General features: G+C 32.0%; 1 long non-coding RNA gene across 1 annotated transcript in view; it reads right to left on the bottom strand.

Moving 5' to 3' along the window:
• Positions 1-11,789, bottom strand: part of LOC149201574 (uncharacterized) — a 30,001-nt gene extending 18,212 nt beyond the window's left edge. Inside the window, exons 1-2 of the long non-coding RNA XR_016253448.1 lie at positions 11,501-11,789; positions 10,989-11,405 (exon numbers count right to left, since the gene is read on the bottom strand). This is a non-coding gene — a long non-coding RNA (uncharacterized LOC149201574). The remainder of the gene's footprint in view (positions 1-10,988; positions 11,406-11,500) is intronic.
• Between the last annotated feature and the right edge of the window lie 12,746 nt (positions 11,790-24,535).

The raw sequence follows: 24,535 nt of genomic DNA, 5'->3' as shown, positions 1-24,535 counted from the left end.
TGGAGGTGGAGGTGGAGGAGGAGAAGGAGGACGAGGAGGAGGGGTTGGAGGAGGTGGGGGAGGAGTTGGAGGTGGTGGTGGATGAGGAGGAGGAGGAGTAGAAAAAGGTGGAATTGGAGGAGGAGGAGGAGGAGGATTTCGATGATGATGATGAGGAGGTGGATGTGGGCGATTAGATGATGGAGGTGGAGGTGGAGGTTGAGATATGGAAGTTAATTTAATATTGATTTCTTATATTCAAATATTAAATTTTCACTCTCTTCTCCACTATTGGAAATCAAAGCTACAATTTCATGAATCCAGAACTTATCTCTTCACATACATAATATCCTACCATTAAATGATAAGTAATTCATTTAGAAATATTTCCTCTATTCAGAAATATAGTCATTCAAGTTGATGAAATTTCTCTTCTGTTTAGATCTGATACCTTGGCCAAGAATTTGAAGCATTTTTAAAGATAAAAATCTTGCGTTTATTTTGCTTAAAACTTTTGTTTGTCTGTTAAACTCTTATAGTTCTAGTTTTATTGTTCAATGAACCATTTGTTTGAGAATGACTAGTTTCATCTAATTATCATTGATTTTAAAAGCATTGGGTTAAATTTAATGTTGTTTCCTGAATAAGAAGCCTTATTTTCTTCTTCTTATATGTTTACTTGAGAAACATAGTATATTGGGAATCATATATGGGTTTGTTTATTTTTTTATATTCCACATATTTTGTGTAATCATATAGAGTTGACATGAATATCTAATGTGTACTCATATAATATAAATAAAACATACATTATAGTATTGTAAAATTTTGATGGAATCACTTCATTAAACATAATAAGAAGTAAATACATTGTATAAATTGTCCTAATGAATAAAAAGAAATAATTACACTATTGGGGTCATAAGACAACCAAAACTATTTTATCAAAATTAAATATTTTTATTAACGAAGAGAGGGTAAATTCATTGAATTGAAATCGATATACATGCATTTTTTTGAGTGTCGTACATTTTGGGAAAAGAACTCTCTATATAAGGGTTTTATTTAAACTCAAACAACATCAAATTTCCTTGTAGCCAACATCAAGTGAAAATGGAAACCGAAATCACAACCCTATAAAGAGGAAGCTTTTGATAAGTACTTGAAGGCTAGAGCATACGTGGAAAAACTTGCATGAATTTTTACCCCAAAAAAATGTCACAAGATAACCCAAGTTGGTCATAGACTAACCTACACACACAAGAAAGGAATTCCTTTGTTTGAATTGGAATCACTTTGAATTAATTAGGCAAAGAACATTATAGAAGGTTTTGAGATAACTAGAGTCTAACCTTAGTAATATAGATGACACCCTTCAAACCGATGCTTGTTTGTAAACGAAATAACATTAGTATTGTACATATATGCTTGTATAAAGAAAAAAAATATCGAGATGAGAATCAAGTTACGGTTTAATCATAGAGTGAAAATTCTAGAAAGATTGTACAATATCGTAAGGAACTCCATCTATGAAGGGTAGTTCATTTTGAAATCATTTTGAAAAGCAGAAATTACCATGAAATCCTTTGAGGAAACCATAACTAACTAATGATACATCACAACCATAAAGTAAGAAGTAAAAACTTACAATAATATACCCAATATGCAAGAATGGTTATACTATAACAAACGTAAGCGAATATAGAGGAACCGAAGACATTGTGCTGGCTTACCAAAGGATTTCATCCATACCATATTCTACAAGGACTCTTTTTCTAAGAGTGTGAGATGGACATAATTTTTTCACATACATTGCACATAGAATCACATAATCCCAAAACATCAATGTTATGTTTTTGAAAAAACCTCATTGAGAGAACTATATTCAATAGAGTATTGTTCATTCTTTCAACTACTTAGTTTTGTTGAGAATTGTATGGAACTATGCTCTTATGTTGAATCCTGTGCTTGCAGATATATTTTTCATATTCATTAGATTACATTATATTCCATTAATGGTATGAAGAGAGCCAATGTGCGATTATGCTTCATATCCAATCCATACATGAAAATTATTAAACGTTTTAAAAGCTTGAGATTTACCTTTTAGTAAGTACAACCAACGCATTCTGGTGTAATCATCAACATTATATTCTGTACATTTATTTTCATTATCATAATTAAAATGCATAGGACCACACAAACCAAAATATATATGTCGAAATTTTCTACATGAATGAAAGGGCCTTGCTAGTGATTGTGAACAAGGAGAAAATGGCAAAGGATTATGCATAGCTATAGACCCATATAATTAAGAAAGTGTAAAATCCCACATATATTTAGTAGGGTACTCGATTAACATATTTAATGCTTAAAATGGTTAGGCATAACAAAAGGAACGTGTTGAGTTATCGTCCTCTGGGAGTTAAATCACCCTTGACGAGGAAGGGACATGACTAAGTAAATCGAAAAATGAGATAATATTGACGGATAGTCTATGAGATCTTGGTAGAATAAACAATGTTCCAATGTAAATAATACTAATAATTTTCCATGTAGTAGAGAAATTTATTGGGGGTAATATTCCAAGGTTTTTCAAAATAAAAAATAAAAAATAGTTGTCAATTTTGACATTTTTTTAATTTATTTGCTCAAAGTTTATACTTTAAAATTATTTTAAATTAAAAATAATTAGAACTCTCAATATTTTTACGAAAATATCATTAAACATTTAACATTATGGATATTAGGGAGTACTCATGTTAGGCAAGGTTTATAAGCTTTAAAATAAATTTCCATCCTTGAAAGTTTTGCTACTAGATACAACCCTTTGAGAAGAAAGATAAAACATGTCATAGTTGTGAAAAATATACAAAATAATTGACTGACTAAAAGAGAACATGACATGAGGTATTATTGAATAAACCTAACATATGGGGAATAACTAAGAAGGAATAAAGTTGTGGGTCATTTAATGTTTGCATGTTGTGAGGTTTTGTGACAGAGTACTCATGAAAATCCTCAATGCTAAGGGTGTGTACATTTGATGATACCTTGTTATTTGAAAAGATGAAGGACAATTTAGGATGCATAAATGTAATTATATTATAATTTTGTCAAAGAAACATTGTACTCTTCTTTTATTTCGTTAAAGTTTTTTATGCATGTCCAAGTTTATCCAAGTTTATCTATTTTATTATATTTCAATTTATTTTAATGTTTTTCCTAAAATATATTTATTAATTTGTCAATAAGATCAAAAAATATATTTTTTATATTGTATTACCATTCACTTGCAAATCACATGGAAGGCGTCTTGCATATCTACTTGGATATTTGTATGGAAAAATGACCTATGCTCTAGCTTCCTATGTGCTCATTGTAGGGGATCTATTGTCATGGGAACAACATTCCTTGAATGAAATTATCTTTTGAGGGAAAGGCTAAAGGATCAATACATGTAATTAGTGGAGATTGAGAGACTGTTTAGTGTATTATCATTTTTGAAGTTGAAATCCTTTGATGATGCTTATTTTGTAAAATGTTATACTAAGTAATGAACATTTTTCTTTGTGGGTTGTCTTTTTGAACTAAAAAATTGTGGCTTTATATGAGTTTTTTTAATTGATTTTCTTATCAAGTAGGAAATTAACTTTAATTGCATATTTTCTCTTTTAGCCAATCTCATCGAGATTTTTGTGTAATTTCAAAAAATTGTGTATTGATTAACAATTATTAGAATTTTGGTTGAAGAAGAAAACACAATAGTTACTATAATAGTTACACACCAAGTAGTTGAATAACATATAGATGGAAATGAACCACCAAGTCCTAAAGATGTTGGTTTATTTGAAGCGAAGTAATTGGATAACTATTTTTCTTTTAGAGAATCAATCCATAAGAAGGAAAAATGACTTGATGTAATGATTGAATGACAGATTCACCAATAATTTACAAGATTTTATAATTAACTGAATGATTCACTAATATTTTACAAGATTTTAAAATTCATTAAAAGAACCACCAATATTTTACAACATTTTATAATTTAGTAAAATATTCCATAAAATGATGTAGACTAGACAATGATCATTGGTTAGCAGTAGAAAGGAAAACAAGTAATCACATGAAGATAAGGAACAGATGAATAGAAGAGAAATGATGTAGTAGAGAACCAACAAAGTGTCACTTTATATTTAATTGTCAAAACCAATTCAGCCTATCTAACTTAGACTATTGACTCGACTAGAGAGGTGACCGACTTTATAATATCAATTCTGGAATTATTTTGGATGGTCAACTAAGTCTACTAGCCCCTCCAACATCTCCCCTACCCTTAATTCCTTCTTTGTGACAAATAAGGGAAGATTTGGAGTCTTACAAAAATTGTAAAAAATTTGATACACCATAAATAATAATATGTAAATGCTTATAGTGAAATCAAAGTTTTTCCATAAGGATGGTTGGCTAATTAGCAGATCTAGTATCATGGGCAATGAGAACTTCTCGAATTACATCTGAAATATTTAAAATATGAATTCCTCTTCTATTCCCTTCCCTAGGCCACTAGTTGTAACATTCAGCTTCAATTTCCTAATTGTAATGTTGTTGTTCCAAGGAGATACCACATCCTAAAAGCTTAGCTCAAAGAAATTGAATTTATGGTGTGAGAAAGATGATTGATATGATTGTGCTATTGCAGGTGTTGGTATTGAAGTCAAATTGAATGTTGGTTGATAAGTAGTTGGTGCAATCACTTGAATATGTTGATCAAATATAGACCATTTTCATACGAATATAATTTCATGGGCATCAAATTATTTTAAATATTTCAAATATTGTACCTTGTCAGTGAGTGATATGTCCCATGACAATTGTTTATCAACTAGTAATTGATGTTCTAATTGCTACACTTTATTAACAATTCCATGGAAATAATCAATAAAATTGGTACACTCTACTTTTACTCTCTTCCCTTCTCTAAGCCACTCTCTCTCCACCTATTGTAGTTGGGATTAAGACTTTTCTCTTATAAAACCTAATTATCATGGGTATACTTTTCTCAAGGTTGAGTTACCTGTTGGGAGAAGAATTCTCAAATTATAAATTATTGAGTTTATATGTGACTGCATGTGGATAATAAATATATTGGAAAAATATTAAAAATATCAGGCAATGTGATATAATGTTTGTTGTAACTCTTCCTCTTCTTGGGAAAATTCTTTGTGAGCCTTAGGAATTATACTGGATATATTTCCATTCCCTTGAACTATTATTTTATCTTGAAATTTATTTACATGAGTGGTTATTTGCTCACTCTGGTCAACCAATTATTGTACAAACTATTGGATTGCAATAAGTTGATCATAAATTCTACTTGGATAGTTGATATTAAGTTTTCCTATTTTCTGGTTCTAACATTCTAACTAAATCTCCCTTTGTTATTGTTCTCTCTGCTAAATCTTGCTACAATCCAACATCCTTCTTTTAAATTTTTTCTTGGTTGCTCTCATAAAATTTCATAGGGCTTCAAATATTTGTTTATCTCAAGCGTGCCTTAGGTTAGGTTTCTTACTAGGTGTTTATTTTAACCTTTCTTTATTTATGGAGCTCAAGTGTTGGGTGTAGTTGAATCTACTAGAGGAAATTGTTCATTAATTGTAGGTGAGGTTGAGGTAACATCTATTTTCAAATTAATTTTCCCTAGAATTTCCTTTAATATATCTTACGACATAGTATTCTTGTATCGCACTTCTTGGGTATTAGTTTGATTGGATGAGGTTTTATCTTGAAAAAATTATATTCTAAAATTTTTTTGTTACTCACACGGAGTGAATTAGAAGTCAACCTAGGCTAAAGTATACTTGAAGAAAAGATTCATGGAGCCACGTGTGTGCATATAAATACGAGTTAAATGTTGGAGGTTTAGAGCACATCCAAATTGCAGATAAAATTAGGTATACCTTTGAGATAGATAATGAACTTGAGGTAGCTAGCAAGGAGGTTGAATTTGGCACAAGATGTGGAGGAGTTTCTCTTATGTTTTGGTGTGCATATCCTTGATGGAAAAGGTCATAGGTCTAAGGTAAGTTTGTATGATATTTTGTGCTACGTTCGTGTCATGTTTGGATATTATAATTTTATTTTTAAGTACTAATAATATATATTTTTTATTATTTTATATGTATTTTGTGTGTTGTGATTAATATTTTATAAATGTATAAAAGTATTTTATATTCATAATTATTTTATTAATTGAAATACATATTTTTTTTAATTTCAATTTATAACATGCGTAGAAATTAAAATGAAATAAAGAAAATATTTTTTTTTTATCAATTATTTAATATAAATTTAATTAACATATTAAATTTACTTAATCATTAATTTATTCATTGTAATTATTAATAATATCAATATAGAAATTTAAAATAATATATATTATTAATAATTGCTAACCATATATAATATTGTAATAAGAAATATTTAATATAAAATATAATTATGGATAGTTATTATTATTAATGATGTTGATATATAACAATTAGAGATGGTTGTCTTTACTGCAAGTTTGACAACATTTTTGTTGTACCAAATTATTATATAGAATTACATAACTATGGACTAGCATTTTTCTTATACAAATTATTATAACGAATTATAGATGCACCTAAATAGGTCAATATAATCATAATATCTTAATCTATATTAAGGAATATAAAAATATTATTATAATATATTATAAATAATTAACTATATAAATAAACTATCAAATATTATTTATCTTAATTTTTTAATTATATTTTTAATTTTTTAATCATTAATCACTAATTATTTATTAATTTAAAAAAAATGTAAAATCATTGATTTCAAATATATAAATTAAGAAACCATCTCACCATTATGGGAAAAGTGCTCAAAAAACATTCTAGAAAGAAGATGTAAAATCATTGATTTCAAATATATAAATTAAGACACCATCCCAACATTATGGGAAAAGTGCTCGAAAAACATTCTAGAAAGAAGATGTAAAATCATTGATTTCAAATATATAAATTAAGACACCATCCCAACATTATGGGAAAAGTGCTCTAAAAACATTCTAGACAGCTATAGAAGTGACTAAGATAAGATAAGGAAACAAAATAGTAATGGATATATATATATATATATATATATATATATATATATATATATATATATATCGACTTTAAATGTGAAGTGTTTATAATTGATTAGCCAAAGTAGACCATGATGTCAAAGTTGTTTTTATATGGCTGTAATTTAATAATTAAATGATTGATAATTAATTAAAAGGGAAAAAATTATAATTTATTTATTAATATTATAATAAATATATTTATTAATAAAAAAATAAAAATTAGTTATATTTATAAATGTATAGATAAAAATTAAATCTATTGATTATTTTTCTTTTATTTGAGAATTAAGAATCTTAATCCCTAATTTATTAAAGTATATATTATTTCAAAATTGATAATCTTATTTTTTTAAGGAAAGATTAAAGAAACAAATATTTAAAGAAACAATGTATTTGGATATCTATATAATCGAAGGAAAGGAACAAATATTTAAAGAAACAATGTATTTAAAGATAAAAATTAAATCTATTAATTATTTTTCTTTTATAAATGTATTTATAAATGTATAGATAAAAATTAAATTTATTAATTATTTTTCTTTTATAAATGTATTAATGCATTAAATGTATAGATAAAAATTAAATATATTAATTATTTTTCTTTTATAAATGTATAGATAAAAATTAAATCTATTAATTATTTTTCTTTTATTTCAGAATTAAGAATCTTAATCCCTAATTTATTAAAGTATATATTATTTCAAAATTGATGATCTTATTTTTTTAAAGAAACAAAGAAACAATGTATTTGGATATCGACATCAATATGCCAATTGGTGCTGAGGGAAATCAAATTTCAATTAATTAAGAATCTTAATCCCTAATTTATTAAAATATATATTATTTCAAAATTGATAATCTTATTTTTTTTATTAAATTTGATGATAATTAAAAAATAATGGATAAAGAGAAATTCTATATATTTAAAATTATAGATTTAAATGACATTTTATTATATATTTACTTTTATAATTGATAACTTCTTAAAAAAAATAAAAAATTGAACATTGTCTAAAAAAAATTTAAAAATAACTTTTATCTAGAAAACTCAAATATTATAAGTCATAATAATTTTTTTTTTTATATTTTTTTTTAAATATTTATACTTTTCCATTTTCTAACTTCTCTTTTTTAAATGTGTAGTTATAAAACATATCTATAAAATACTTAGATTTCTCTATAAAAAAAAAAATTGTATTATTATTATATTTATTTTTAATTCAGAATAATTTTATAATTGTTTTAATCTGTTTATTATTATTATAGTTTCTTCAATTCAAAATGATTTTAACATTACTCTATACCTTTATATATATATATATATATAGAAACTATTTAAAATTTTTTAATCCAATTTAATTTAAAAGTTTCATATCTAACTACTTTATACATTTTAATTTTTTTTTTACAATTTAAATTCTCATTTATATTAATCAGGTCTTTATTTTTATATCATGTTATATTAGAGATGACATTGCTACTCTATATTCTATATATATATATATATATATATATATATATATATATATATATATATATATATATATATATATATATATATATATAATTATAATTATAATTTTTGTATATTAATATAAATTAATTTCTATTATAATTAATAATTTATTTTTAATAAAAAATAAATATGATAAGAATCAGGGATATTATTGCCTTAACAAAGAATTAATTCTTAAAAATATAACTTGTAATTTATTTTCAATGAAAAAGTAAGTAATTAACGAACATACACTACATTAATGCATGAGTTAACCATATGAATCTGATTATAAGAAATTAAAATTTTAAAATATAACTTGTGTTTTTAAGAAATTAAAATTTTAAAATATAACTTGTGTTTTTAAGGTTTTTAATGTAATTTTTTGGAATTATTTTCGTGGGTTTTCCAGTCTAAGTTTTCTAAAATCTTGCAAGAATTTATTGGAATAGCAAGCTTGATGGTAATCCTTGCAAAATTAAAGTGCTTTACGGGTTTATGAGGGTGCTAAATACATATATACAGTCAAGAAATCAATTTAAATAACATAAATTAAAATTTCACCTCAAATTTTTCTACAAATTCTAACATCTGAAAATCCAAAAAATCACACTAAAAACAACTCATTTTAAAGCTACTACTAAAAATCTAGTGGACAGGTACTAAAAATCTAGTGGACAGGTCTGAACATGTGCGCTACACCTTCTTCATTGATGCCAGAGTTAAGTCGATTAAAAACATGGTGTGACCTGGGTCCTACCGCACACGTCAGCGTACATAAAAATACACCAACACACTGTACGCACCCATGCTACACGGTACAGTCAGCTAAAACGGAGTTTTAATATTATATTATATGGACACACCACCAGGAAGGGACGCATTAAAGATTAACCACAGGGAGCGACAAATTCTGAAATATGACCACGTTGTTCCAGCATGTTGTCCACCGGATTGAGAGTATACAGTTTACCTTTTGTCAAACCCAAAGTGCACTAAAGGAAGGGGCCAGAGATCCAACCAACGGGAGAACAAACGGTTTACATTCCAACAAGGAGTTCAATTCGGATCCGTTTTTTTGGATGGAGTAATGCTGCCAGATGAGGATAACTAACAGGCTTGCAGAACTAATTAATATGGGCAGGCAAATATTAAGCAGATAAACCAACACATCGTACTCACCCGTACCACGTATTTCCGCCCGCCGTACACGCCAGCTAAAATGAATAAACAGAATGGAGAGTGGTTTCCATGAATCTAGTGTGGGTTTTTTTAGAGAGTTAAAGGTCTCAGGTTCAATTCCCTGGCTCCTCCGATGGAGGGATAATACTGTTCTAAATTTGCATAAAAAAGCGTATACAATGGTTTTTAAGAGAGCTAAAGGTCTCAAGTTCAATTCCCAACGCCATGTTTCTTCCGATAGGTTCAATTCCCTGGCTCCTCCGATGGAGGGATAATACTGTTCTAGATTTGCATAAAAAAGCATATACAATGGTTTTTAAGAGAGCTAAAGGTCTCAAGTTCAATTCCCAACGCCATGTTTCTTCCGATAGAGGGATAATGCTGTTCTAGATTTGCATAAAAACAGTGTAGACGATGGCAGTGCGGCCACGTATGTCCGTCCACCGTACACGTCAGCTAAAACGAATAAACAGAATGGAGAGTGGTTTCCACGAATCGAGTGTGGTTTTTTTAGAGAGCTAAAGGTCTCAGGTTCAATTCCCTGGCTCCTTCGATGGAGCGATAATACTGTTCTAGATTTGCATAAAAATAGTGTAGACAATGGTTTTTAAGAGAGTTAAAGGTCTCAAGTTCAATTCCCGAAGCCATGGCTCTTCCGATGGAGGGATAATACTGTTCTAGATTTGCATAAAAACAGTGTAGACAATGGCGGTGCGGCCATGTCTGAGGAAGCCAAGGATTCGGAGATAAAATTGAAAAGGCTAGGTAGAAAACGCTGTAGAAAGAAAAGAAAAGTGTAAACGTAATACCAATGCTCTGCTCTAATTTATTCATAGATTTGAAAATCTTCTACGTTTGAGTCTTCTCCGTTTTGGCTTTACGCTTTAGCTTTCTCATTCAGATTCCATAATTTAATAGAGGAAGTGACTTGTGGAGGAATATCGCAAACCCTACTCCCGTCTTACATATAAAATGTTCGTAAACCCAGTTCCAATTTACGCGAATAAATTTTATTTGAAGATATCCAAAATGCAATTAATGGGTTTCGAATCAAGCAGAATTTGAAGATTGTAAAAACGCCCAAAATGCAACACACCCAAATTTATACCGTAAATGTTATGAACTGTAACAATACAAGCAAAAAGATATTCAAAAGGAAACGCAGGTTACCTTAGGGATATTGCTCCATAGCCGTGACGCTCACTCTGCGGGTTGCACAGTCTCTATATGTTACCAAATAATCTGATAGCAGAGAGAAATAAACAAATAAAGCACCATCAGAAAATAAATAAACAAGAAAACACACCTAACCTAGAAACTCTGCAAATAATTAGGTATCGCAACTGCTATTGATATTAAGAAATCAAATTAAATTTAAACAAATAAACCCAAATCTCCCTTAGCTCATCCATCCAACCAGAAGAGGAATGTAGATTGTCTTGGCCTCTTCAGTTCATCGATCTAGTGACCCAACAGTAACTCTCCCTCGGGACCTTTTCCTCTTTGCTCTGGCTGTCTCTGGCTCTAACTCACAAACGTTAATTTGCCTCACACACACCATGCATAAGCACCATTAACCGAGAAAGTCTGAAAGGTCATCAAAACAAAAACGAGAGAATTAGGTATGGCAATTGCTATTAAGAAATCAAACCAAATTACAAACGGACACAGATATCCCTCACCTCATCCATCCAACCAGAAGAGGAAAGGAGATTGTCTTGGCCGGTTTGGTTCAGCGATCGAACAACCTAGAAATACCTCTGCCCAGGGATCTTGTGGAAGAAATTTTTCCCCTCTTCTGCGCTCTCTCTGGTTCTCACTCGCAGACGTTGATTTCACACACAATCCACAGATAAACACAACAATAAAGATGACATACAGCACAAAAACACAGGCATACCCACACACAGAAAAAGGAACGGACATGCATACCCACACAAAGAAAGGAAAATGGGAGCGCTACACATTCAATCATGAGAAAAACGAGATAAACTCAATGAAATTGGGGCATGAGATATATATAGGGAACCATGCCATCTTTTCTAGCTTTTCCTAACGGCCAGCTTTTATCAAATCCTACGTGGCTCTCTAGTGTCAAGCTTTTTTGCAGTGAATACGCTTTTGAGAAAAGCATAATGATACTGTAGGGTATGGCTCAATTCAAAATTTTAAAATCGTGAGAAGGGTTTAGGATCGATCCGAAACAACGAGTAAATATAGTTTTTATAATCTCTCGATGGTTATAGTATCCTACATAGTGTCGTTCACGCTCTCTCGGAGTTGTACAAGTCCCTTCTAACCAATAAAGAGATACATTAAAAAAGTGATTTCTAAATTAACACGTTAAATATTTTATTTAAAAGATAATAAACTAAGTATTAAGAAAAAATAAGTGCGAATATGAATAAGAATTTATTTTTTTAATTAATATTAATAAAATGTTTCTAAAATTATGGACTTTATTATGTCGTGATGTCAAAATGAGATTATAAAATTATATGGTTTTTAATATTTTAAATTATTATATATATATAAAGTTTTAAGTTTCAATTTATTATCTTTTAATATTTTAAATTATTTTCTTATGGTTTTTAATATTTTAAATTATTATATATAAAGTTTTAAGTTTCAATTTATTGGCCTGGAGTATGCCCTAAAATTGCTTCTGCTTGTCTTCCTTGGACGTAAAGAAACAGGTTAACGGTCCAAGACCCAGAGGCATCTAGCAGGAGTGGAAGCCTGCTCCCTTACGGACCACCAGCGGGTTATTACAGGTGATGAGTCAAATTCAGCAATCACGCATAGCAGCGGGTTATTACAGGTGATGAGTCAAATTCAGCAATCACGGATAGTAGCCAGAGATGGCTGTCCTCATTGTTGATTTGACACCTGAGTTGGTAGGTTTTTCCACTTTGGAAAAAATAATAATAATAATAATAATAATATCTTTTTATTATTTAGTAAAAAGATTGATTCTAAATTTTAGGAGTATAAATTTTGATTTTTTAATTTTAACAAAATATAATTTTTGTTTTTTTTTTTTAATAATTTTTGAATGCTTTTTTTATTATGGATTTTGATGTTGGTGATCATTGTTTATAAGGGATTTGAAGTTTATAATAATTAGGTTAAAAAAATATATATTCATTATATCTCTTTAATGTTCAATAAATATGGTGGTTCTAAATTTTTATCACAAATATAATGATTAATTTTAACTCTTTAATTTAATGATTTTTAAATGTTAATTATTATGTAATCGTAATGGTTGCGTGTGAACACAATTGTGTTAGTGAATTTCCCTTGGGGACACTACACTTCAAGCTACGATTTACATCATAAATATACTCCTAACAGTTAGTTATAAAGAGGCATATAAGTTATTTATTCTTGAATTATTTGACAAATAGATTATTGATGACTTTATTTTAAGCTACTATATCTATCCATGAACAAATCCTTCCGCACTTAGTCATGTTTACATGTTATACAATGAATTTAATTTTATTGTTCTAAATTAACTATTGGCTATTAATTCTTAATAGATTAATCTTATGATAACTAACTATTTAAATAATCATCTTTTAAGAGTAACTCAACAAATTTGTATAAATAAAAGACTACAACATAGGTTACATCCTCATAAAATTCATATATATATCTAAAAGATTAGTTAAGTAGCCTAAACAAGATCTTATTACATGCCAAAAACAAAAAAGACCTTGTCCTAACCCAAAATCACCCAATACTTGTTTACACTATATGTATTCAAGGAAAATTTTAAGGACTAATATTAGTAGGTGGGCTAATTTTCCATGTTTTTTTCAAAAAAAATATTCGCCAATTTTCATTTTTTCTAAAAAAAAATCGCCTAAATTTTATAGTATAAAATTATTTTACCTTCTAAATCGAAAAATATTTATAGAGACAATATAATGAATCTTTGGAAATTTGAATATTTTTAGAAAAATATCACTAAACATTTTACAATTTGCATGTTAGGGATTAATAACATTCGCCAATATTTCTAAATTTTAAGATAAATTTCCATGCTTAAAATTTTCCCTATATGTATTCTATAGTAAATTCCTACTTCATAAAAGTCTTAAAAAATATTTAATTCAACAATTTGCATAATGACTATCAACATCCTCCAAGCCTACACGTTTTGGTATCAACCTCCTAGCTCAAAAGCTCCCTTTCTTAATTGAACTAGTACACGATTTCTTCCTCTTTGATCCCTTCTCTAGGAAAGATTTTTGAGATTCATGGATTTGATACCATTAACTAATTGCATTTTTGAACAATTAATTGTCAAATTCCAAAGGCAACTACTTTTGACTACTACCAGTGCCGGGTATTTTTTTTTTAAAGCCACTAAAGACCCCATGATATGATTTATACTACGTTTGTTGTAATTGGGCTCTCAAGTTCATGAATTTTTGTTTCTAGATTAAAGAGAGATGCTCAGTTGCAAATTAATATGCTCTTTATGGCTTTGTAAAGCTCTCTGAAATTCTTGAAGGTCTCTAGAGTCAAAATGTTTCCCTAAATAATAGTTGTATGCTATCAATAATTTGTGAGCCTTGTGAATAAGAACCTATGTGTTCCACAACTCCTACACACCTTGGTGCCTTCCCTAGCACTAAAATGGAACAAGAGGCACCTCTCAATGTCCCAATTAAACACTTCCCAATAACCACTAAATCAACCTAAGTCCCCCCTAGAATCCAAAAGTTGAATTCTCTACGAGGGAGGCAACTCGCCTAACAAGTCTTGAGCACAAAGAAACAAATTGCAGAATAGAAGAAAGGCAGTCACAACATTTACACAACTTAAGATGTGTGTAAACTTTCCACAACCTTGAAACTTAAATGTGAACATCCCAAGACAAGCCAAATTTATGTGGGGAGGAAAAATAAGAATATGCAAGAGCAATGTTGATGGTATGTAGACACAAGAGTCTTATTGCTTATCATTAATGTTCAAGTGTTTGATGTTTTTTCTGAGATTACATGCCATGTGGTGTACCAAAAATCCATTGGTAATAACCATATGTCGAAGTAACAACAAAATATGTATCAACATACTGACAATAATTAGGGGATAAATTGGTGGGATAATGCAACATTAACCTTAATATCCCCTAATTTTGTTATGAATTGGAATTTTCCCATCAATTTTCCTCTTGATTATGTTTTTGGAAAAGACATGGTAGTATTGAACTTTTATGCCTTCTAATTGTCTACATCAATCTAGATTGATATTAGAAAGTTTCCTAGGGGTACTAGTTATTTGTTCATATGATTAATAATGCTACTAGAGTCACAAATCATGATAATTGAATGCATTCTTATTCTTTTAGCGATTTTAAACCCTTTCCAATGAGCATATTCCTATGCTTTATTATTGGAAGTGATGCCTAATCCCTAAGTGAAACAAGATCTTATCATCTCTCTAGGGTTAATATGACACTCCCCCTCTCCCCCACCCACATAGACATGCCACCTTAGGATTCCCCTTTGATGTTCCATCAAAAAATATAAAATGAGAAAGCTAAGCCTTCATCCAATTTTCAAATTCAAATATAGTTTACTTAAGTTGTAGGAATTTACAGGGTAAGTTCCACAGAAAGAATACCAAAAGGACACCGCTCACAACCAGATCTCAAATCAATACACCAGCATTTTTGACGTGGTTAAAACCCTCAGAGTGCAAGGAGGGAAACAGTCCACGGCCTGTCCCAACGTGGGTACTACAGGCAATTTATTAATCAAAGAATGAAAATTTACACAAGCTTCTCTCATGCACGGATTACCCGAACAATGACCCTCCATGCGCTTTAAATAGAACTCATGGACCAATCGGGTGTCAAGCCACGGATCAAGTGTCGGTAATACCGAGGTGAGAGTGAACCGTCGGATCACTACATATCGTGACCGTCGGATTGTAAGTTACAAAATGTACAACGGTAAAGAAACACACTTTACCTAACTCTAACCTAACTCTATGCTAGACCAAGTTGAACTTAACTATATCCTATGTGTCGGAATATCCTAACATCCCCCCTTAAGAACAACTTGGGATAGGATTGAAGGATTTACAAATATGACACAATAGGAGAAGGAAGGAGGCACTAGAGCCTATCCCCCCTTAGTGACAACTTCCTGAACTCCAAGCATATATCGAAGTTTAGTGAACTTCGCCTCTGTGAGAGCCTTTGTGAAGATGTCTGCAACCTGATCATCTGTTGGACAATATTGCACTTCAAGAACATGGTCATGAATGAGCTTTCTGATGAAGTGCATGTGTAGTTCAATGTGTTTGCTGCGCTGATGCTGGACTGGATCTTTGCATAGCTGAATGGCACTTTGATTATCACACCAAAGTGTGGTTGGATGCTGCTGCTCAAAGCCAAACTCTGATAGGATCTGACGAAGCCACAAGGCTTCCTTACTAGCTTCCACGGCACCACGATACTCTGCTTCTGCTGACGAAAGAGAAATGGCAGCCTGTTTCTTACAAGCCCATGTAATAGGTCCTGAACCAAGAGTGAAGACATAACCGGCAGTAGACTTCCGATCATCAAGGTCACCAGCCCAATGTAATGAATCCCAAACTGTACTGTACCTCGAACATAACGAAGTATTCTTTTAGCTGCTTTCCAATGACTTTCACGGGGGTTTTGCATAAAACGAGCAACAAGGCCAATAGCAAAGGAAAGATCAGGACGAGTATGGGTTAAATACAAGAGTTTGCCGACAAGTTGACGGTATAAGGTAGCATCAACTTCAGGAGAAGTACAAGAGACTGAAAGTTTGACTCGAGACTGAAAGGGAGAAGGGGCTGGCTTACAGTCTTCCATGTGAAAATGACGAAGAATATCACAAGCATACTTGGACTGGGAAAGGAAAATACCCTCTTGGGATTGCAAGACTTGAAGACCGAGAAAATAGTGTAAGTGTCCTAAGTCTGTCATTTCAAATTTCTTCTTAAGGCTGGACTTCACATGGTTTATAAGGTTGGGATCACTACCAGTAAGAATAAGATCATCAACATAAAGAACAAGGATGATAAGAGAGTTGCCCACTTTCTTGGTGTAGACAGTATTGTCAGAATGACACCTAGAAAAGCCAGATTCTAAAAGAAAGCTATACATTTTGGCATACCAAGCCCGAGGAGCTTGCTTGAGGCCATAAAGGGATTTCTTAAGTCGACAAACGAGGCTGGAGTCTGTTTGTATGAAGCCAATGGGTTGTTCCATATAGATTTCTTCCTGCACGTCCCCATGCAAGAAGGCAGATTTAACATCCATTTGATGGACTTCCCATTTTAAAGAGGCAGCAAGGGAAAGAACAAGGCGGATAGAGTTCATTTTGGCAACTGGAGAGAAGGTTTCAGTGTAGTCAATGCCTTCAACCTGTGAAAAGCCCTCAGCAACTAGACGAGCTTTATGTTTATCAACTTTCCCATCTGGTCCATACTTGGTTCTGTAAACCCATTTGCATCTAACAAGTTTGCATCCCTTTGGTAGAGGAACAAGATACCATGTATCATTTGTCATCAATGAATGATATTCTTCATTCATAGCTGCTTCCCAATGTGGATGGCCTGAAGCTTCTGCAAAAGTGTCAGGATCATGATTTACTGGAGCTTGAGCCAGTAAAGAAGAGGCTCTTTCAAACTGAGAACGTGTACGTCGCTGATCTGTAGGATCACCGGCAAGATCACCTGCTGCATCCCGAGTAGCACGGACCCATCTTGGAAGTTGAGGATCCTGAGAAGGTGGGGGAGGATTATCATCCTCGCTTTCATCATCAGAAGAAGAAATGTTTTTAAAGATAGAAGAGATAGGAAGAGGTGGCACATCCGCCGGACTAGGCTCGCAGGCCGATTTATTTTCATCAAATTTTACATCTCTTCTAATGATAACATTTTTGGACTTAAATGGAATAAGTCTATAACCTTTTACATCTTCAGAATATCCAACAAAAGTACATTTCTCACTCTTAGGTTCTAAAGCTTTATGCTTTTCATCTGGAATATGGGCCCATGCTTCACTTCCAAACACACGAAAGTGACTTACATCTGGTTTAATGGAACTCCAAGCTTCTTCTGGAGTGATATTCTCTAGAACCTTAGTAGGAGTGCGATTGATTATATAATTTGCACAATTAATTGCTTCGGCCCAAAAACTAAGACTGAGTCCTTTAGATTGCAGCATACAATTAGCCATTTCCTTTAAGGTGCGATTTTTCCTTTCAGCTACACCATTTTGTTGTGGAGTGTATGGAACAGTATGTTGCATTTGAATTCCATTTTCGGTGCAAAAGTTGATGAATGCGTTTTTAACATATTCTCCACCATTATCAGTTCTTAGCTTAAGAATTTGATGTCCAGATTGTTTTTCAACAAATGCTTTGAAGGCCAAAAAAGTGGTAAATACTTCGCTCTTGAGTTTTAAGAAGTATACCCAAGTGCGTCTGGAGAAATCATCAATGAAAGTTAAGAAGTACTTGCAGCCAGAGAATGAAGCAACAGGAAGAGGACCACATAAATCACTGTGCACAAGCTGTAAAGGGGTTGAGGCGTGCCAAGAGGCACGTTTGTCAAAACTGTCCCGATGATGTTTTCCGAGTACACATCCGGAACAAACACCATCTTTGCAAGATACCATAGGAAGACCTGTCACCATATTTTCTTTACATAGATGCTGAAGGGAGCGATAGTTTAAGTGACCAAACCGCTCATGCCAAAGTTTGCTCACTTCATCATTATGAGCAACAAATACTGAGGGAAGATGGGATGACCCAAAGTTGTGAAACTTATACAACCTTTTGGAATCATCAGCAAGACCAATAGCTAGAATCTGTTTAGGATCTTTTAGATCCTTGATTACAACATCATGAGGTGAAAATTCAACAATTTTACCTTCACCTGAATGAGTTATCTGATAGACAGATAGAAGGTTGCAGGATAAGTTTGGAACACATAATACATCATTGAACTGACCATTGTCTAGATGAACAGTTCCAGTCCCTACAACATTAAGAGATCTATCATCACCAATATATATATTTTTGGTGTTACAATCATTTAAAGAAGAAAACATGGCTTGGTTTTTGGCCATGTGACAAGAGGCTCCAGAATCAATGAGCCACTCATGAGAATGAGAAGAAGAAGAAGATACATTTAATGCATAACCAGACTGAGATGATTGACGATGACATGCAGAAAGTGCCGTTCCGGAAGTTGAAGTTGAAGTAGGCTCCAGATGGATGTTATGTTTCTTCATTGCGGCTTCCAAGGCTTCCATCTTCTTAAAGCATTTAGATTCTAAGTGGCCATCTCGATTACAAAAGTTACAATGTCTATCAGTCTTCTTCCATTTGTTTTTATTGGTCTTATCATTTTGCTGAAATGATCTTTCATTTTGAGGCTGAGATGGTTTAGGACCATTCTTTTGAGGATATGACTTCTTAGGATTCTTTGAATTTGGGTGCTGCTGGGCGGCTAACGCTTTCGTGGAAGAGTTTCCAAGATTAAGATGACCAAGGTGTAAGAGTTTTTCTTGTTCTCTTATTAAGGAATCACAAAAGGAGTCAAAGGAAGGGGCCTTGTATTCTTGTCCTTGACAAATGAAAGCTTCCCTTGTAGAATGGAAAGTGGAAACAAATACAGAGTAGGCTGGTCCTAACTTAGTAAGGATGGAATAAATAAGGTTACCATCATCTTTCTTAACTTTAACACCTTCCAAGAGATATCTAAGGGTCTTGAATTTGGACAAGAAATCTTCAATGCAAGAAAAATTATTAGGATCCAAAGTAAGCAGGTCATTTTCAAGTTGATGGGATCTAATTTCATTTTTAATCCCAAAAACTTTAGCAAGTTTTTCTAATGCTTCATGAGGAGTCTCAAGTCCTGCAATGTGGAATCTAAGATCAGGAGAAATAGACATCCCTATCAAACCACGTGCTTGATCTTGTCTATTTTCCCATTTTGCCGCCTTGTCTTCATCTGTTGGTTTCTTCTCTTGGTTTGTGGCTATTCTGAAGAGACCTTTACTTCTAAGTAAATCTTCCATGTATTCTACCCATTGGAAATAGTTAGTGCTGTCAAGAATGACTTGGCATGAACTTTCCAAAAAAAAAAAACTGAAGCTGAAGATGCTGAAAGTAAGTGTACCAACGGATAGATCTCGAAAAAATAGGCGGTTTTAAAAAAAACAGCTCTGAAAAAGGCTTCCGGATGAAGAAGTTATGGCTTTTTGAAAAAAAACTTGTTGACGTTGCCGGCAAAGTGCGCGAATGTGCGGGAATGAAAAAATCCGCCCCCACAAAATGGAGACTTGAACCCAAGACCTCTACACTCTAAAAATAGCTTTGAACCAATTGATTTATACAAAAAATTTGAGAGAGAGAGAGAGAGAGAGAGGGGGGGGGGGGCTCGGTTTGCGTGCTTGCCTTGAGAAAGCTCTTTTTCCCTACAAAACACAAAACACAAAACCCAACACGAATATGCAAAAAAAAAACGAACCTTGCGGCTCGAAGTTAGCTTTAGCCAAAAAACTAGAAATTTTAAAAAAAAATCTCAAGGTTAGCTTTAGCCGAAAAACTAAATATTTTTCTCAATGTTTCTGATTTTCCGAGATCACACTAAGGTGCAGGGAAAAGAGCATGCGCATGAGAAAAATCCTTCCTTTCTGTTTCTGATTTGCCCAGATCGCACAGAGTCGCAGGGCAAAGAGCATACGCAGAAATGAAAGGTATAGATCCGGTTAAAAAAAAAGGCTAAATAAACTGAGACCGAAATAAGCAGAGAGAAATTAACAGTAAACTGCAAAAAAAAACACTGTATACCTCCCGATCTGAAAAATGACGCAGCTAGGGCTACCGGAAACCTTTTCGCATGAAACGAAAGGGGTTCCTCACTGGAACAGATGCTCCGAATGCAACAGAGCAGTCTTCTCGGCCCGAAAGCAGTCAGAAACAACAGATCTAGGAAACGACAGCCGCATGCAGTTCTACCGGCTTCAGATTTGGATCACCAACGGACGCGGCCCTCAAATAGCTCTGATACCATGTAGGAATTTACAGGGTAAGTTCCACAGAAAGAATACCAAAAGGACACCTCTCACAACCAGATCTCAAATCAATACACCAGTATTTTTGACGTGGTTAAAACCCTCAGAGTGCAAGGAGGGAAACAGTCCACGGCCTGTCCCAACGTGGGTACTACAGGCAATTTATTAATCAAAGAATGAAAATTTACATAAGCTTCTCTCATGCACGGATTACCCAAACAATGACCCTCCATGCGCTTTAAATAGAACTCATGGACCAATCGGGTGTCAAGCCACGGATCAAGTGTCGGTAATACCGAGGTGAGAGTGAACCGTCGGATCACTACATATCGTGACCGTCGGATTCTAAGTTACAAAATGTACAACGGTAAAGAAACACACTTTACCTAACTCTAACCTAACTCTATGCTAGACCAAGTTGAACTTAACTATATCCTATGTGTCGGAATATCCTAACATAAGTTACCAATATGATCTAAAAACTACTTTGGATAGATTTTTACCTTAAATTTGAAATTTCCCAAACCATTCATCTTCATCTATATTGAAACATTTATGAGAGTTTGACATATTTTCCTTTGGAATGATATTCAACTAACACACTCTTCGATTTCATTATCGTAATGGGATATTTAGCTCGTAATGAGAAATGACATAATCCATTTCTAGGCATAGGTATTTTGCTAAATCTAAACAGAAAGTTTTTGAATAATTTTTTTATTCTTGAATGCTCCTTTGTAGGATCTACTTCATGTTGTGAACATTGTTTTCCAAGAATTTGACATACTTATTATGTCATTTAAACCTTTAAATGTCGCTTCACAAACTCTAATGGAATAGTCACACTCAAGAAAGACATGATGAATTGATTCATGTTCTTGAAACAAGGCACATCTAGCAGGGCCTAACGCCTTTGCTTAAGGATATTTTTAGTTTAATAATTTTTCATGAACTAGGAGCTAGAAAAATCTATTTACCTTTGAAATTCCATTTGTATGCCAAATCATCCTCCAAACAGTGGATTTTGGTGGTAGTGTTAGGTTTTGTATCCAAGAGATATAACCTTGTTTGAAACTATAATCAGCAATACCCCAAGGATCTTCAATCTGAAATAGATTTCTCTCTTAATGCACATACTTAAAAGGAAAACAATAGTTAGGAAATAAATTATGAAAATGTGGATAATGCAACTGTATATTCCAATCTTTCCACTAACCTTATTTGTCATCCAATGAGGAGATATTAGCAACAGTTTTTAATATTTTTTCTTACCATCCAATCTCTTAACGGGTGAAGCTCCTGGTAGTTATCCATCATTGGCTTGCCCATTATCTACCTAAATAACTGCCAATTTGTTACCCATTTCCTAGAAACTAATACAATTTAGATTGTATAAGCGAAATTGATGATTTTAATAATTTCCATATTGATGAACCGTTCTTTACTTCTTGAGGGTTTTATAGAAATCTCTTTAGTTTGCATGAGAATTATCTTTTCAAAAGCCTTATTTTCCACCCAAATTTGTTTACTACCCTTTAAGTTCCATGTAGTCCACACGCATTTCATATGTTAGAAATGGTATTGTATGCTTATATCCAAGAGATAATTAAAAATTTTAAGACAATTGTTTGGTAGCTGATTAATTTAGAGAAAATCAAGAAAGAGAAGGATAATGGTCAGATAAACAACTATATTAACCTTGGTGGCCTATCTATTTTACCCATCTCTACCATAAAAATTATCCAATCCCTCAACAAGCTATCACATACTGCATTTCATTTTGAATTCACAAATTAGAGTTTCAATCACATTTCATTTGGAATTTACGAATATAATTAGAATCTAAACCGCAATTCAAGAAGCACTTCTACCGTTCACTGACGCGACATCTTCGTGGAGGGTTCTTCTGGATGGTACAATGCACTAAGTAAATAATTTCAAGGCCACCATTGTTTTCATGGATGATACATCCATCAAGACTGTCATCAATACAAAGCATCACCTCCCTCCTTCACTTGCATCAGAAATCATATATGCAACAACGCAAGTTCATTGTCTTTACGCATTAGATTTTCACAGCAATAGCCAGAGTTTGAATCGCAAGACCAATTGAGGAATTTATTCTCCTCACTTTCATTTCCGCAACATCGATACAAGAACTAACAAATTACACATTCAACCGCACCACAACCTCAGTATGAGCATTAAAAATTTGTGCATTATGAGCATGTGCAGAGGTCGATTGGCATAAGTGAAAGCCACTAACCCTCTCTCTCCCGAATCCCTCCTTTCATAACCTGAATATGCACATTTAGAGCCATCAACCCCCTCCCTCTCCCTGCTTTTACGCTGACACGCCACTGACACAATCAAGAGGAATTCAAGAATGAGAATTAGAATCCCAATACTGGTTCAAGAACCTCGTCTGTGCTCCCACTCCAAGATTTTACGCCGACACACCATTGACACATTGAAATAACAAAAATTTTAAGAGGTTCGAAACTTAAACAGGTGGATCATGAATCTGAGGGTGACATCACATAATCTTAAAAGATATATATATATATATATATATATATATATATATATATATATATATATAACTAGAAGTATAATTCTTTCAATGGAATTTTTTTTTATGAGCATATCTTATTTAAATATTTTGTGTAGTTATATAAAAAAAAAATATTTTTAAATTAAAAAAAAATATATATATATTTAATTCTTACTTTTATGACAATTGTAAAAATTACACATCATATGGAGTTGTAGAATGACCCCCTAGACTCAGTACTATTGGAGTTGTATAAATAATGAGATAGAAATATTTTTACTATTGAAATGTTTTTATTAATCTAAAACAATTTTTTATATAAAAAATAACAGATGTATAAATTATGAAATAAAGGATGGAAATCCTTTTTCTATTGAAAATATTTTTTATGAATGTAAAACATTTTTCTTTTATGAATGGGAGATAACTATAAGACATTCTAATGTGCATTTTTAATATAATACATATTTAATTTTTAAAATTTAATTAATATTGAAATATATAATTTTTTGAAATTAATTATATTTAATTTTTAAATAATATTAACAAAATGTTGTTAATCAAGCTAATGTTATAGTGTTTAGGAAAAATGATTGGAACTTTTTCTATTTAAATTTAGTTGAACTTCTTTGTTGAAAATAAATGATTTTTTTTAGGGTTAGTTTCATCACTGATGGATAGAGTAGTTCAATTGCTAAAGTAAATAATGAATATGTAGTAACTAAGAAATCTTAGATTCAAAAATCGTGATAAAATGGTAAACGTTAGATTGGATGTGAAATTGAGTAAACTACAAGTAGATATCCATCTTAGATATGGATTTAACATGAGCACAGTAAGGTCCAATTTCTTGAGGTGTAATTTTTTTTGAGCCGATATTCTTTAAATGTTTTTAATAGTTATCTAACTTTTTTTTTAGATTGTTTTAAAAAATCTATTGGGGTCTACATGAGCAAAATTCAACTATGATGAGGGAAGGACGGGCTTACACATCATAGTGGATTGTAGAATGAGCCTTTGGGCTCAATGAGATGGGATGTTAAAAAAAACCCAACAAATAAAAATAGTGAAGTGAAAAAG

Source organism: Pinus tabuliformis, chromosome 2_1, assembly GCF_031772625.1.
Source record: "Pinus tabuliformis cultivar Carrire ecotype Pingquan chromosome 2_1, CPIR1, whole genome shotgun sequence".
Taxonomy (NCBI): domain Eukaryota; kingdom Viridiplantae; phylum Streptophyta; class Pinopsida; order Pinales; family Pinaceae; genus Pinus; species Pinus tabuliformis.
Note: the sequence above shows the minus strand (reverse complement) of the source record. Positions and strands in the feature narration are given on the sequence as shown.